We start from the raw sequence: 15,973 nt of genomic DNA, 5'->3' as shown, positions 1-15,973 counted from the left end.
GATTCTATTGACAGAGGTCTTCTACATTTGCAATTTAATTTTTACTATCAAAACTCGTGTTAACGGAAACCTAATCTTTGTATCGCCATCGGGCTTGACCGAATTGTCGGAAAGTACCACAGGGCGACCCGAGGAAAGACAATAAAGCCCAATGAGCCCCCATCAGCGGGGAGAAGCATTAGCAGCTATAATCTCCAATCGTCCCTCCGACTCAATTGCTCCAATCAACCCTTGTAAGTTGGAAAAAAACACGGTTGTCACATAAATATCGTGTGCCCGTGGGGCGGCGTCGACGGCGGCCGCTTCGGTGCAGACGGCAAATTGGCGGAGAATTGGAAGGTTATTGGTTGTGGAGAACATCAGAACAGTGGGGAGCAATTCCGAGCAATTGAGGGATGGCAGATGTCCTCTGCCATCGACGATTTCTGGCTCCATGACAACTGCTTTCGTGTTTACTCTTAATTAGGAACCCTTTTATCTTCATTTACCAATAATTGAAACATATCGTGGACTGTAAACTTGTTTAATCTTTGAATTAACTCCACAATCTTTCGGTCCGGTGTTCCCTTACAACCAAAAACGTCTGCCCTCCATAGCTTAGACTATCTGCCATAATTAAATTAGCAACAATTATCAGTCTTACAATATAAGACAAAACATTGTTTTTTGTCTAATTCACATAATTTAGTAGCTTGATGGTAGCATAAAGCAGTTGTTTAAACTTTGAAAGTTTGTAACCCATTTGTATGTCGGGTTCGAATGCAGGGCCGCTGGATTCGAACCCGGGACCTTTACCTTACAGTGATGAGCGCCGGGTCAACGCCTAAACCGTTACGGCCACCGACGCCCCCGTTTAAACTTGAAACCATAATAGAAAAGATAATCATTCACTCAACATCGTATTAATGATTCTTTTAAACTATTTTACATAGCAGCAAATTCTATATTTAATTTAATTAAATTTACGATACCTATGCATTTTATCAAAAGCTTAGAAAGTTCGAAAAAATTGGCGCAACCTTGAAAGAGTTCAAAGGAGAATTAATTTAATTATAAATTCCTACAAAAAGGAGTCCTATCAGGATTGTTGTGTTCTGTCTGGAATAATAGCAATTGCTTTACATGTAAAGGAACCTTGCCAGAAGTATCATTTGGCCAAAAGAAATTGACAGTCGCGTTTGAAATATACTGAACACCTCTTTCTTCTTGGTGTTGAAAGACGTATGATGTTATAGACAAAAAGAGCCTGACTATTCCTTCAAAATAACACTGACGAAAGTACGCTTCATGGTGATGAAAGTTCGGTTTACGGTTTAATTAAGCGTACTGCTGAATTTTGTACGTATGACAAATTTAAACTAGGTCTGTATTGCTCAGTTTAACAAGATGACTGTACTGAACAGCAGTACTGACAGGTACTGGAACCTTACCTTATGTATAAAGACAAAGGCTAAACAACACTTACTGCTAACCGGACGACTCACTGGTATATGCAATATGCAAAAAAGTACAGAAAAAATATTAGAAGGATCGACAGTCAATTATATTATGTTAAAATTTGCATACGTTTAGCGAGGAATGAAATACCTGATCTGAAAGCTTAGAAAACTGCTCTTGACCACATTAACTGATATTCGACAAATACACAAAGTTTTTCGATCCAAAAATATAGTTTTTCGAATTTTTTTCAATTAAATTTAAAAGTATTAATAATCAGTATTTGAGCCTCTGTCCGCTCGAAACTACTGCAGGTTTCGCTTCACGTTAACATCTTCCTGTCTTGCGACACTTACATTCAGCTGGTTAAGTTACTATCAAATTATAATATAACACATTATTTGTCTTTTGGGGAAAGACATTCCTATGTATATTGGCCAAATTATAAGAAGGCGTTTTTTAATACGAAACACAAATGTACAGAAACATTATAGTGTGCTTAGCATATACACTATTCCAGAGTACTCGATATTCTTCGGTAATTGGGGCTATACCGCTCCAATCACGCTAATAAATTATTTTCAGTTAATTAATCTTTAAGTAAGATATTGGTTGAGATAAAAAATATACCTAAATTGGTTGAGATAATACCTAGCTTAAAGATTAATTAATTGAAAGTAATTTATTTGGTCAATCGTACCACGAAACCTAATGGATTTAATAAACAAAATGAAGTATACTTCACTAAGGCCATTTTATTTGTCGCCGAGAATCAAATAGATTACACGACGTTTGAAAAATGGCAAAAAGGAAGGAAAATTCAAAAGGTGGGGTTGAGATGGGAAGTTAGTGCCGTAGTGGATCGAGGTCACGATAGCTCAAGTGGTCGAGCAGCGGCGTATTGAACCGAAGGTCGTGGGTTCGAATCCAGCTCGTGACACTGACTTTTTTATCTCAACCGTTACCTTACTTAAAGATTAATTAATTGAAAATAATTTATTTGGTCAATCGGACCACGAAACCTAACAGATCTAATAAATTATGTTCACACACCAGACATTTTTTCACTGCCAGAAGGTACTCAAAATTACTCAGTGTAATTGGGGATAACCCCCTTCAATTACAACAAATTACATTCACATTTCTACAGAGTACTTGAGTACTACAGTAATTCTCGGGTAATTAAGGATAAGCTGACCATTCATGCTAATAAATTACATTCACACATTGATTCACACTATCTCTGAGTATTCGCTATTCTTCAAGATATTTACGGATTAACCTGGCCTTCATGCTAATACGTACATTCTCACACCTCACATCATTCATACCTACGCAGAGTATTCGATAATCTTCGGAGTAATTAAGAAAAAGCCATCTATTCACGCTAATAAATTATATTCACACATTGATTCACACTATTTTGAGTATTCGATATTCTTCGGGGTAATTGGGAGCCTCTCCGTTTTCGCAATAACAACCTTTTTTCAAATACATGACACATATCATATATACAAAGGTATAAATATCTGTATACAATTTAAAATATTTATGGCCCTGAGATATTAGATCAGTGGTCTGTGCCAGCTACCTCAATGCCGCGGTCTTTTTTTCTCTGCAAATTTATGTTAATTGTTAGAGATCTATTACGTGCTCTACTGTGTGTTCTATGTTTGAAATGTTTTCCACACAACGGACACCTACGTGGTCTCTCTCTCTCTCTCTCTCTCTCTCTCTCTCTCTCTCTCTCTCTCTCTCTCTCTCTCTCTCCCTCGTGTGTGACCCTGGTATGACCTATGCTTGTCAAATGCTTTGTTTGTGTTAAAATGTTAAAAACTTGACCAGTTTTACTGCTTGCTTCTGAAGAAAAGATTAGACATCCGAACAGGATTCGTTCACAATCAGTTTAGACTAGCGGGATTGCATTATGTTTATTAAAAACATATGAGTTACTAATTAGCTAAATGTCATTTAATTACATACATATTTTTTACTTTACTTTAAATTAAATGAACTTAAGCTATGTTAATTAACTTAAACGAAGCTCGTCAGATGGCTTAAGCCATTGAATATGTCGTAGTAATGAATTCTTCTTAAGTTTTAGTAGAAATTGTTATAGAGAAGAAAATCTGAAGCCTTTCTAAATTTGGAGGTTTAACTCCTCGTTAAATTGATTGTATCGCTATCAAATGTTTGAAATTTTGAAATGGAATCATATCACTGATTTATTGTGGACGATGACAAGTAAGGCAACAATGAAACACCAATAGAAATACTGATAAGAAAATGTCCACCTTCAATTATATCATTCTATACGTCTATCAAAAGATCAAAACATATTTTGAAGTAATCATTAAAGATCGCAGAATGTTCTCAGATATGAATTATACACGCAACGAGCTATGTAAATTTGGTGGAAAGGGAAAATAATTATAAAAAGTTATAAGAAAAAAAAAATTGACTTGAAGTATATTTTCGTCCTATAGCCGGCCGTAAAGTGACATCATTTTAAGACAGTCGCTAAAAGTAGAACGCTGATGTTTGAAAAAGAAGGTCTTATTGTTTCTCCAAGTTTTAAAGTTGATTAGTCGACCAGTTTGAACGCTAAAGGCTACAATGTACTTTGGCGAGTAATAAAAGTCTGATATACCCAGTGTTTGCACATAAACCTGTGTACCCAGCAGTAAATGCACATAGAAGAGGTGGCACTAAAACCCTCGGTCGAGCTCGCCGCCGAGGGAAGTTTATTGAGTCATAATAACGACCTTTTTTATTCCCGAGGTTTCTGAATAAACTCGACTTTTTATCTTGGACTTTGAATAATTGATTTCGACCCAGTTCTGAACACAATTTCAGAACCGAGTTTTTATTATGCCCTTGCTTTCGAGATCCATAACAGTCGCAATATCCCGTCATCCGTCTTGGAGCAGACCTAGTTTAAAAAACCGGTTAAAAACGAATCCTAGGTCAGGGATTACGTCAAGATTTCTATGTGCCATATGTGCCCGATAAAAAATTACGGATGTCGAATATCTCGTTTTCTTATGCACCAAGACGTCATGTTGAGAGATTTTTCTGCTTTTTTCACAAGTGTTTACAAATTAAATACAACCACATATGCCACAATCGTAAAAGTTGGAATATTTTGCAAAATAATGTTATAAACTCCAGCTTTTTTTTACAATAAGGGACTATTTCCGACTATTTTAGTCTGCATATCCTTGTTGTTTTTACCTGCCAAAGGCGTTTAGACTTCTCTCTATCGTGAAGTGGTTTTTCAATTAATCCACTAACGCTAATCGGGTGAGCAAAAGAGACAACATATTACGTTATAATATTTTCTGTTAAGGTTATAATATTCTTTAAATCTTACTTTAATTCCTGCGGCATGGTAACAATAAATATATGAAATTTTCTTCCTTTTTTCCATATTTGGATAGTTTGTACCATTTTCGTTACTGATACAACTACTGGGTGGCCATCCACTTACGCTTGTGCATATGACCATCGTTGTCATCCCCGGCCACGCGGAAACGAAGGATCGGACCACCGAAGCGTATAGCGTCGAGAACGCTGAGACTACGCCTACGGAGTCCCCCGAATGCGTACAGAAGGTGGATGAGGAACGGTGAAATGTAGCTTATAACCTATCCCGTTCCAGCGGCCTTTTGCCTACTCGTGGCGCCACTGTTAGGGGCTCTTAGGAGGCAGAGCAAAAAGAGGACAGCAACCTGCTCGTTTCGATGAAGGTGGTATGGCAAATACTGTTGGGGCGGTCGTGTCTGGGTGTCGCGGTGACTTCGGGAGATGGTTGCCTCTTGGAGGATTTCTTTGGAGATGCCGCAGAAGAGGGGTTGATCTTTCTCTCGTGGTTGTTGGACTGGAGGAAAGAGTGGTAGCAATACAATCGGGTCGGTCGTTCCTGGGTGAATCAGGTGAATCCTGAAAAGGTGCATTTGTGCGGTTCGCCCACAGCTATGAGGGGTGGTTGCCTCTTGGAGGGTCTCGCCCGGAGAAACCGCAGAAGAGGGGTGGATTGTTCTCTTGGAGTTGACTCAGAATATATGATAGGGACGATAGGTTTCTGAGGGGGAGCGAGTGTGACCCGAAAGGGGAGCTCGTGAAGCCTCGGGAATGGCCGGGCCAGAAGGCGGCACAATTTGGGGGCTCACTGGAGGACTGATGCTACTAGGTACGTCCGCCCGCAGAAGGTGAGCTTGCCTAGTGTTTGTCTGAGAACTACGAGGTGCCCTTAGTAGGATTCTTGTTCGAAGAAACAGCAAGAGGCTTAGAGGGCGGAGAGTGAACCGAGTCAGAGCAGTTGGTCTCTGGTGCTGAGCGGGCGTATCCTGAAAAGGTGAGCTTGCGATGCTTTGGGGACTGACTCGAATCTAGCTCGGCGGGGGGTTGCTTTTTGGAGGATTTCAATGAGATACCGCAGAAGAAGGGTAATCTTTTCCGTCGAGCTTCTAATGTATCCGAGCGAGCAGGTGGGATGCGTTTGAGGGCAAAATCTTACCTTTTTCTCAATCCAAATCCTGGGACTAGGTAGTGCGTGCTCCTAGGAGACTCCAGTAGACCCTTCCCAACTCTTGGTTGCAAAGGGGGTTTCCAGGCACAACATAAAGGTGTAGCCTTGAGAGCGTGACGATCCGGATATACTTTGGTATAGAAAAATATTCGAAGTGGTGCGCTCCAACAGACCCCTGCCGCTTGGGAAAATTGGGCCGAGACTGAACCTCGGGCAGCAGAGGAAATGTACTAGTACGTGGGTCTGTCTGGCGCAAGCAGTTAGATTAAACACTCCTAACAAAATTTGTCAGCGGGTTGAAGTTGATTGCAGCACTGGAATGGAGGTAGGGAATTGGATACGTGCCGTTAACTGCTTCTTCTGCTCATTAGGTGTATTGATATTGTCAGCTACCGTCGTTGATTCTTTGCAGCTTGTCTTGAAAACTCTTATGATACACAGGAAGCGTCATCTATGAACGGCAGAGCAGTACTTCCGCGAGATAGAAGAAATAGAGGAATGCTTGATATGAGAGGTTTGCACAATTCTCTTTAACAGTATGGTGAACTATTTCTATGGTGCAGTCGTCTATTGTAATAGCAATAGTCATCGCAGGTGTACAAGACATAGAATGAAGTCTGCCTGCTGAGTTATGTAGTGTAAACTTTCTTTACATTAAACAAAAATCGCCAAATAAAAATTCGACAATGTGCAAACAAAATGAAACGGAAACAAACAATTTTATGACAAGATACTTCATAATAATTATGGGAAATTATGAAAAATATAGAATCTCTAACTTTTTATCAAATAAAATAAACAGGAAAATAAAGACAAAAGTAACTGAATTTAGTCGCTATAGTACAGTAACAAATACAAAATGAAACTATTTAACACTAAAAGTTTGTATTATACTGTTTAAATCATAAAAGGAAGCAATATAAAAGGCATTATTGTAGGTTTTACACTTAATTAAACAATAATTTTTAGTCCAAGTAAGGTTTTTGATTGAGATGAATAACCTTAGATAAAAAGAATAATTGAATGGGATAATTAATATGGTCAATTATGATCACTAAGCAAATATGAATTAATTTAATACCTTTTAGAACGGACTATTTTCTTTTTGGGCGCTGGCCCAATTTATTTGTAAAAAAAAAAAAGCCGCATTTTATTTTTTTTATACAAAAAATCTTTTAATAAACTAAAAAATACCTAGTTTATATGTTTTATACACACAATATTATTTCTAGTGACAAATTTATTTACAAACTCTTATTCTTCTTCGTTTTCTTTCCCTCCTCATTCTCCTTTTTCTTTAACTTTTCTTCTTTCATGAAACGTTTTTCTGATGGTCCTGTTGTCCAAAGATAAAAGACATTTTCCTTTATGGACGAGATGCCTCTTTCTTAATTTTATTGGTTTTCTTTTCCTTAAAGATGAAGAAGCCAACTCTCACACTACAATTTTTTGCACCTTCATTATTTTTCCCCAGCAATTTGTTTCTTTTCTGCCTGTCGAAATAGGTAAACTTCTACCATTAATCCACATTCGTGAGCCTTTTAACGCCTTTTTTTAAAAATATTACATAACATCTAAGCTTAACAAACTCTGCTATTAGAGAGTGGTTCAGCCCAATTTTTAAGCTCTATCGATTATCGGATTGTTAGCACAGATATTTCATCACTTCAGGGTATCCTCCCTACATATCTTGGATGATTTTGGACCCAATTCTTCATTAGTTAGTCTACACTGTCCCTCACTTTTTGTCTTCACCTGCTTACCACTAGCTTTCTCATTTCTTAACCTCTAATTTTCTGCCATGAGATTATCCAGTTTTCCCTCAAAAATTTCACATATGTCCTGCAGGACAAAATGATACTAAGCTTAACTTCCTTCTGTAATCTCGTACTCTCTAATTTCTTCCGGCGAAATCCGTCTTTCTTTAATGAAAACAAACTTGTTTAATTTCTAGGTTGCCATTTTTTGTACCAATTACACTGTAATTAAATCATTAAATATTTGAAAAATAATTTCGTATTCCATATTTGGGCAGTTTTATTGTATTAATATTTTATTGGTGGGAAGGTTTTTACAAAACTGTGTTTACTTAAGAAGGCTGAATTTCGGTACTTATGCGATAAGTTCATTTATTACACCTTAATAAAACAGATGAAATAGAAATTTTTATATTTTAATAGTTAAGCTTAGTCTAAAAAATGCATATCACATCTTCTCTTATAAGGGAAAAGTTTATTCCGAAGGAAAGCAAGCGGCCGAGGAAGGTTGTAGGGAGTTAAATCCTTATAAGAGCCCAGCCCCTTTCTTCTCCTCCTTTCATCAAGTCCGTAATAACTCAAAATAACGACAATTTAACCGATGGATCTTCCCGTAGCAAGAAAGTTACAGTAACTTAACACTCAATCAAAAGTTGCATGAGGCAATTCTCAGGCAATCAGTATTTACCATAATTGGTTGGAAGTTAAGGCCGGCGGCGTAATGGAGGCGGAATTGCTCGCAGAGCCGATTTCTCTTCTGGGGATGAAGTTGGGAATCATTTGCATGATTTAAATATCCGCGTAGATCAAAGGGATCCCGGAGAGACAACACGCTTCAAATGCTAATAGACCCGGCCTCATCGTTGACATCTCTACGACGGGGCGGCGAAAGAAAGCCCTTTACGTAAACAATCAACCCAACCGAGGTGCCTTTTGGGATTTCAAACCCCATCAAATAGGTATAGTCAATACACATCCTGACTGTCGAATGTGACAAAAACAATTTTTTTTCATCTTACAACTATAGCAACTACTTTAGAAGAGGAAAGCGTTTTGCCGAAATGTCGAATCTTACCACTGGGACCCCGGATGGTTGACATGACCCCTGCTCTATTGGAAAAAAATTGATTCCATGTTTACTTTTTTTATTACATTTATTTGATTTTGACAACTACTGTGTTAAGTATACATGTTCATATATGCTGAATTTGCCTTTTGAGTCTCTTATACGATCTTTACTCAATGAGAAAGTCTCGGGGCCACTTTTTCTTCTTGTAGGATTTTCGGGTCGGGATGGAAGTGATAACTGTTATAATAGTAGATTATCATGGATGTTCAGTGATTGATGAAATTTTTTATACGGGGTTTGGATGACAATGTAACAACTACGTTTAATTGCTAAAAAAGAATTTTTTCGGTTACAAACGGTTCAAAAGAATTATTCATAACAATTTTGAAACATCTATTTAAAAATAATAAAAGTAATAAAAATTAGACAAAAAAGACTGTTGTGCAAGATTGAACATAAGAAAAAAAATAGTGAGATGCGGTCTGGTGTGATGTAGGTTTCAGAAAAAGATTTTCTTTATCGTGCCAACGTTTCGATCTTTATTGAGATCATCTTCAGGCTTCTTTGATTGAATATATATAGAACATAAAAATAAATAAATAAATAAAAAAATATTTATTTGCATTGTATAAATTCACTTTTTAACACATCCTACAGGTCCCTGAAGATGATCTCAATAAAGATCGAAACGTTGGCACGATAAAGAAAATCTTTTTCTGAATAATCATCCACAAACGGTCACTAATCACCACACATAAGAAAAAAAGTTTCTAAAATGCCCAATATGTTCAAAATGTCCACCCTCCTGAATCGTCAAGTTTGACATTGTTTCTTTCCATACTTTACTGAAGTATTTTATATTTTGTTTGATTAATTTGCAATGGTATGAATTGATTGGTTGGACTGTCTTATATATACAAGTTTGGTTTTTAATTATTGTTACTCTAAGTTGGCTATACTTTAAAGGTAAAATTGCCTTCTTAAAAATTTATATATTTCAAAAGTCAAAATAATACAATGGCATGTGTGGTACGAACCATTAAAATTAATTGATTGCCTACGGACGATGTTACGGTATCATCAGGAGAACATATGGTACATGTTATATGTTATCTGAAATTCCATACCAGCAGGTTTGAAGAAGAATACATCAAAAAAACACTAAACTAATTAAAAAGTAAAAGGGCCAATAATCACAATGACCGATTGGAACCAACCGTAAAATGCCAGGTTTTATCCATTAAATACGACGACTAAGACAACGAAACACTTATTTCACGTTTCAAGGCGGAAGAATAAAAGGGACCTGGTTAAATAAAATAATTCACAGAGTAGATAATAGTGGTATTTAAGATCTTTGGGTTAACCCTGTTAACTTTGTTAAGTCTTGTTAGATCAAGAAAAATGATCAGGTAACTTGTAAGAATCGGCTAGTTAACATTACTCGATCTAACAGGCCAGGGCCAATGTTAGATGTGAGGTCGAAAATGTAGTCACATTGCTATCCTTTAGGGCGTAGGTAACCAACATGGCAGCTATGAATTTAACAGCTCTTTTTTGTTTATACATATTTTTATTCTTAAATACACATTAATTACATCAAACCAATATATTTCTTTTGTTAATTTCTGGCTGTCCTTATACTCTCATTCATAAAAGATGCATCCCCTAGTCTATAAAGTTGTAAGCTGTTAGACGTTAGCATACAAGTTCGGTATGTCGGCATGGATTGAAGCGTGTCATTTGTTAGTACTTTTGGAGTGCCTAGATTCATTTTGAATGAAAGAGTTCATTAATTTTCGTTTTTTATTAATTTCTGGCATCTTACAAGTTAACACAAAAGAAAATCAAAACAAACAAGCCTTCAAGGACTGTTACAGCTTTATTTTTGGTTCTGCTAATTGCCACGCGTAGCATTGTGGAAAAATTAACGTTTAACATGTTAAGAAAAGAAGAGGGCGTTCACGATCTTACTGGACATTTCTCTATTCGAGTTAACATCTTACAAACATCGTGAATACCCCTAATAAATATGTCGAGAAGAGGTCTGATAGACCAAAACTGCTGACGTAGGCAGACTAAATGCTATCGGAAAGGCCCAAAATACACATAACACAGAAATGATGAGGAAATCTCTTCATTTTTAAATTGTTTATACAATCAAATGAGATGAAGGGTAAATGGAAGTGACGTTTTTGTTCACATTTACGTTGTATTTTGTACGAGCTTATATTGCGATTCATTGGCGAAAAACGAGGCTGTATCAAGTTGAGAAAGTCAATTCAATTACCCGCCAAGAGGAGGGCGAATGAGTCAGAATTGCGAGTATCTCGCTCACGCGATGTCGCAGTTATTCCGAGTACAGTTTGATTAGGGCAGGCGGTCGGAATGATTGGAGTACGGCAAGCCCGCAATTACACGTCCGCCTTGGTTCCTACTCAAATAAATGGACACGGAACGATATTTTCCGTTTTGGAACGGGCTTGCCACAGGATCTGTTTGTCATTCAATGAAGAGGGACCCCGCCGAATTATCCAATCACTGGCAGTCCTGGCGCCAGGAAAGCGTGCGAGCAACTCGCCCACGCCAGTCATCTATCTACGTTTGTTATGGAACCAACGAGGGCTACGCGTAGGACAACAGGTTCAAGGACGATTTACTCTCAAATCCCTTGTCAACAAACAGAAAGGCATTTGAACTGACAAAGACAACGCAGTCTAGCGTAGATAATCGGCAAGAATGTGGAAATCGACAAGCAAACTCTAAAAATCTCGATGTTGTTCAGAGATGTAGCAAGAATGCTCTTTATCGTCCGGTATTACTATTAAACCATTTATAAACGAATATTAGGAAACCATCTTCTATCTATCCTAGAAGGAAAGGGATATTTCTCAATCTCACTAATAATTAGCAACAAAGTGAATGCAGTTAAATTGTTTAGCTGTTGGAAATTGTAAATTGTAGTTAATCTTATTATTGTATATATAAGAAATTTGGTGATTATATATGGTATTCAATTTATATATTCTGTGTTAACTATTTTGTGAAAATGTATTTATAAGCGTAAATGTTTACCAGTTGCCCATCGAACCTTAATTATACTAGTTACAGTATGTGCAATTGTATATATGTAAAGGGTGAAGTAAGGATATCGAGTACTCTACTTAAGTTCACCACCGTACTTAAGCGAAAGGTATGTAAATAGGAAGGAATTTAAGAATGGGTGAGAAGTTGGAAAAATAGCAGACGTAGGAGGTTGGAATGACCTAGGACCTAGCTGTTGACAGCCCCCTCGAGCCTCTAACTTCAGCAGAGGACGTATAAGACCGAGGTCTGAGCCCAAAACCCAAAGTGGATGATAGATAGAAGTAGTAAGTTCAATTCTGTACGTATGTGTATATATGTGCGAAATTGAGGTCATATAAATCAATACATTCATGGTGTTAAAAAAAAGTACTAGCAGTGTTAAATACGGGACGTTTTGTGACGGAAATGTACTGGTGATTGAACTTGGGGCACACCAGATAAGTGTATTCAAGTATACACTTTTAAATACATATTTACAAGAGTAGTATAAGTGTACACAATCACGGTCTGAGTCTGCTGAACGTTGCAATTTTTAAACTGTGTTAATTTTAAATATTAGTACTCCACAGCTGTAATTGTGAGTGAGTGAGAATGTAAGTGGGTTTATATTTAGAAACTTATGCGCTGGGGCTGAAACGTCCTAGCTAGGTCCCCAGTCTCCCCCTAGAGCCTAACATCGAAGTGGTCTGACCCCGCACCCCTAAAACACCGGAGTGGACGCACATATGTGCATGCAAGTGAAGATCTGTACTGAGCTTATTTAAATCATTCAATCAATTTGGTCTAATTTACTAGGAATATTTAATCACATTTAATACGATACCGCACATTTTTTTTGTTATACTACGTACAAAAATCGAACGATATGTAATAATCTTGAAATAATGCACAACAAAGACAAAAAACCATATTAAAAAAATACTTAAATTATATTTTAATTTGTTGAAGTCGTGACGAGCGGTCAGGAATAAAGTATTTTAGAAAAACGCCTTTTACATTTTTTTCCCGATGTTTCGAACTTTATTCGGGTCATCTTGAGGGCATATAATGTGTTGCTATTCTTGTGATGTCATTATGTTTTATGCAAAATTGCACAATTTTATCGCAAATCACAACAATTTTACACAAAACCGTTATGACACCACAAGAATAGCATCACACTTTATGGCCTGATGATGACCCGAATAAAGGTCGAAACGTGCCAAAAAATGAAAAAGGGTTTTTTGTAAGATCCATTATTGCTAACCGCTTCTCTTAGGATGTTCAACAAATTATAACAACCAGTCACTAAAAACAGACATATTTAAAAAAAATTATTTTCTTCTTGGACCCACAGGCAAGACACAAGTTTAAGATTTTTCGATCTAAAAATGGGTGAATTTACGTCCGTAGATTCCCTTTGTTAGTAAAATTATTTCCTTGCTCCCAATATTTAAAAGAAGAAAAACCAGTTTGGGGAAGAAGGGAGTGATAGGCGTGCAATAAAACGGTGAATTGCACAAATCTTCAAAGGTTTGGCTTTGAATTGCGCACATTCGTCAACTCTGGCTGGTTTAATCTTTATTGCTAGAAGATATACAGTGCTAAGCGTTTTGTCGGTTTATTGGGGCAATGGTAAATCCGCCATTTTGGACGATTTGTCAACAGACCGATAACAGTCTGATACTTTTATTGCCATCGGAGTTAATTTCAACCTTTGAAGTGTCAGAGCGTCGGCCCTTTTGATCCCAGGACGAGATACTGCCTTCTTTAATTCGGTGATTTTCCAGTGAGACTGGGTTTATCTCGACTTCATTCTGATATTTTCTCAGTTCAAATTTAAACTCTGACGTTGATAAATCAATTACTGGGCAATTTTCGAAAGTAAATGTATTTGGGCAAACAGCAATGCCGTGATAAGGCAGATAACAATTCATAGACCTGAAAAAGATTAACACTTTTATCACAGAATCCGTGTTTTTAAAAGTTCTTATGTAACGTCGTTGCAATGATTATGGACACGTTTATTCTTTTATAAAATAAAAAGAATCATAAAAGGAAAACGAAAATACCAATAACTCAATGCCTATGGTTATCTAATTATTAGATAGATGATGACGTCACGCTTTATTTAGATCAGTTACATTTTTAAAGTTTATACGGCAAGGATTGTTATCCGACTGTCTGCAGTTGGCTATAAATATAAGTATTTTAAATAATTTAACTACATTTGGCGCTAAATTATATAAAAACAGAATGCAAATAAAACAATTAATTAAACATTACTGAACTCGAACCTATATCGCCAGGCATGACGTGCAAGGCCTTGAGATTTTTCAACATATTTGACGCTTAGGAGATCAAGTAGGTGAGACCTTGAAAGATATAACTTACGTCCTAGATACAGGATTCGAAACTACTTAAGAAATAATAAAAATAATAAGAATAAAAGAACTAGCTTCTTGAATATTTAAGTTAAAAGCTGCTTAGAATCATCTATGTGCTAAAAAGGAAATACTTGTTTGAGGACTGCGTAAAATGTTCATAACTCTCACGATATTGATCAAGTAATTTACTCAAAGGTTTCGCGGTACATTTGAACCAACGCGAGAGCTTTTCTAAAGAAAAGGAACAATTACATCCAGAATTATAAGCCAGTAAATTCCAACGGCAAAGCCAAGAGCAATTAGATTTGACAATCTCGAAAGCAGTAATTTTAGTAATTCGAGAAGCTTTTAAGTAATCCTATCTACTGCTAACTGCTCGCTACTCAAACATATAGTTTGGTGTGGAATCAGGCTTAATATTAGAAAAGCTTTCTAATAAAAAAAAATCCCTTTCGATCTCATTCAATCACGATTTCAAAATTCGTTGAAGATCGATTCGATCTTAATATTGTCAAGGACTGTAACAGTCTTTCAATATTCAATACAGCCCATGGCAATTTTGGGTCTGAATCGATCTTCAAAGAATTTTGAAATTGCATACTAAAAACTTAATTATGTCAACTTGTAGACATATTTAAGAATTTTGTAAGATTTGTATAGTTATAGTGATTGCTTAATTAAATTTAATATGTATTCATAATTCATAATTAATAGGCCCTGATGAAGGCCTTAAAATAGGTCGAAAGCGGGCAGGAACAATCAAATTTGCTTGAATAGATAAGTTCGCACCTAAGTTTGAAGAATCGACTAAATTGATAGAGGACAACTTTAGCTTAATATTGGTTAATAAATGCATTTGAATGATCCTTTATACAGGAGAATTCTGTTGGATCTAACAGTATGAGCCAAATCGGTCCACTGTTCAAAATGCCTAGAACAAATGAATGATTCAGAAGCCGATAATTTAGAGAACCATAGCGTTAAGTAATTTTGGGTCTGAAGTCAGGCATTCCGTTCCCGAGAACTCATCGTCAACAAGACAACAGGATCTTTAGCGTCCGCACCTAGCCTATTCGGTTTTATCGGACGTTTTGATTCTCAAGATGAGAGCTGACTCACCTCCGCATACGACGGAATGGTGTTACCGTCGCAGCATTGGTGAAGAGGCGCTCCAGCCCCTAAGGGCCAAGACAACCTCGCTCCCCGCTTGTTCACTCCGAATGGTCGGGCCCGCATTGTGCAGCGGGTCGTATGCCGCACGCAAAGGGCTAACAGGCCGAAATACATCAGCCTGTTCTCCCGCGTACTCCCTAGATAGAGAAGGTCACTCTATCTCCCTGAGTATAGGGTCTCCCCTAGCGTATAAACTTCCGGGAACGCCCCGGCAGCGGTTTAGTTTAAAGTGGAAATGCTAACCACACCCTAGGTGAGCACCGCCTATGGTAAAGTCTCTTATCGAGCTCAGCCTACACCTGCCATGCGCATTCGAGAGACGGCATAAGCTCAGTCTAGGTGGTCCGATCCTTCGCTTCCCCAAGGGTACCACGCCGGTCATACCCACAACAATGCAAAGCATACTCGAGTCAAAGACATCGATTCACTACCCGTTTCCGTTCGCTTACCCACACATTCGAGGGACTATTCAGCATTATCATCACGTCCTCAACGCTTACACGTTGTCGTCCGGTCGCAACGTCTCCCGTGAGGGCGGAGGTAATTACGCTGG

This window comes from Cimex lectularius, unplaced genomic scaffold, assembly GCF_000648675.2.
Source record: "Cimex lectularius strain Harlan isolate CLEC.00 unplaced genomic scaffold, Clec_2.1 scaffold155, whole genome shotgun sequence".
In the NCBI taxonomy this organism is placed as follows: Eukaryota; Metazoa; Arthropoda; class Insecta; order Hemiptera; family Cimicidae; genus Cimex; species Cimex lectularius.
The sequence above is the reverse complement of the archived record's forward strand: the minus strand, read 5'-3'. Positions refer to the sequence as shown.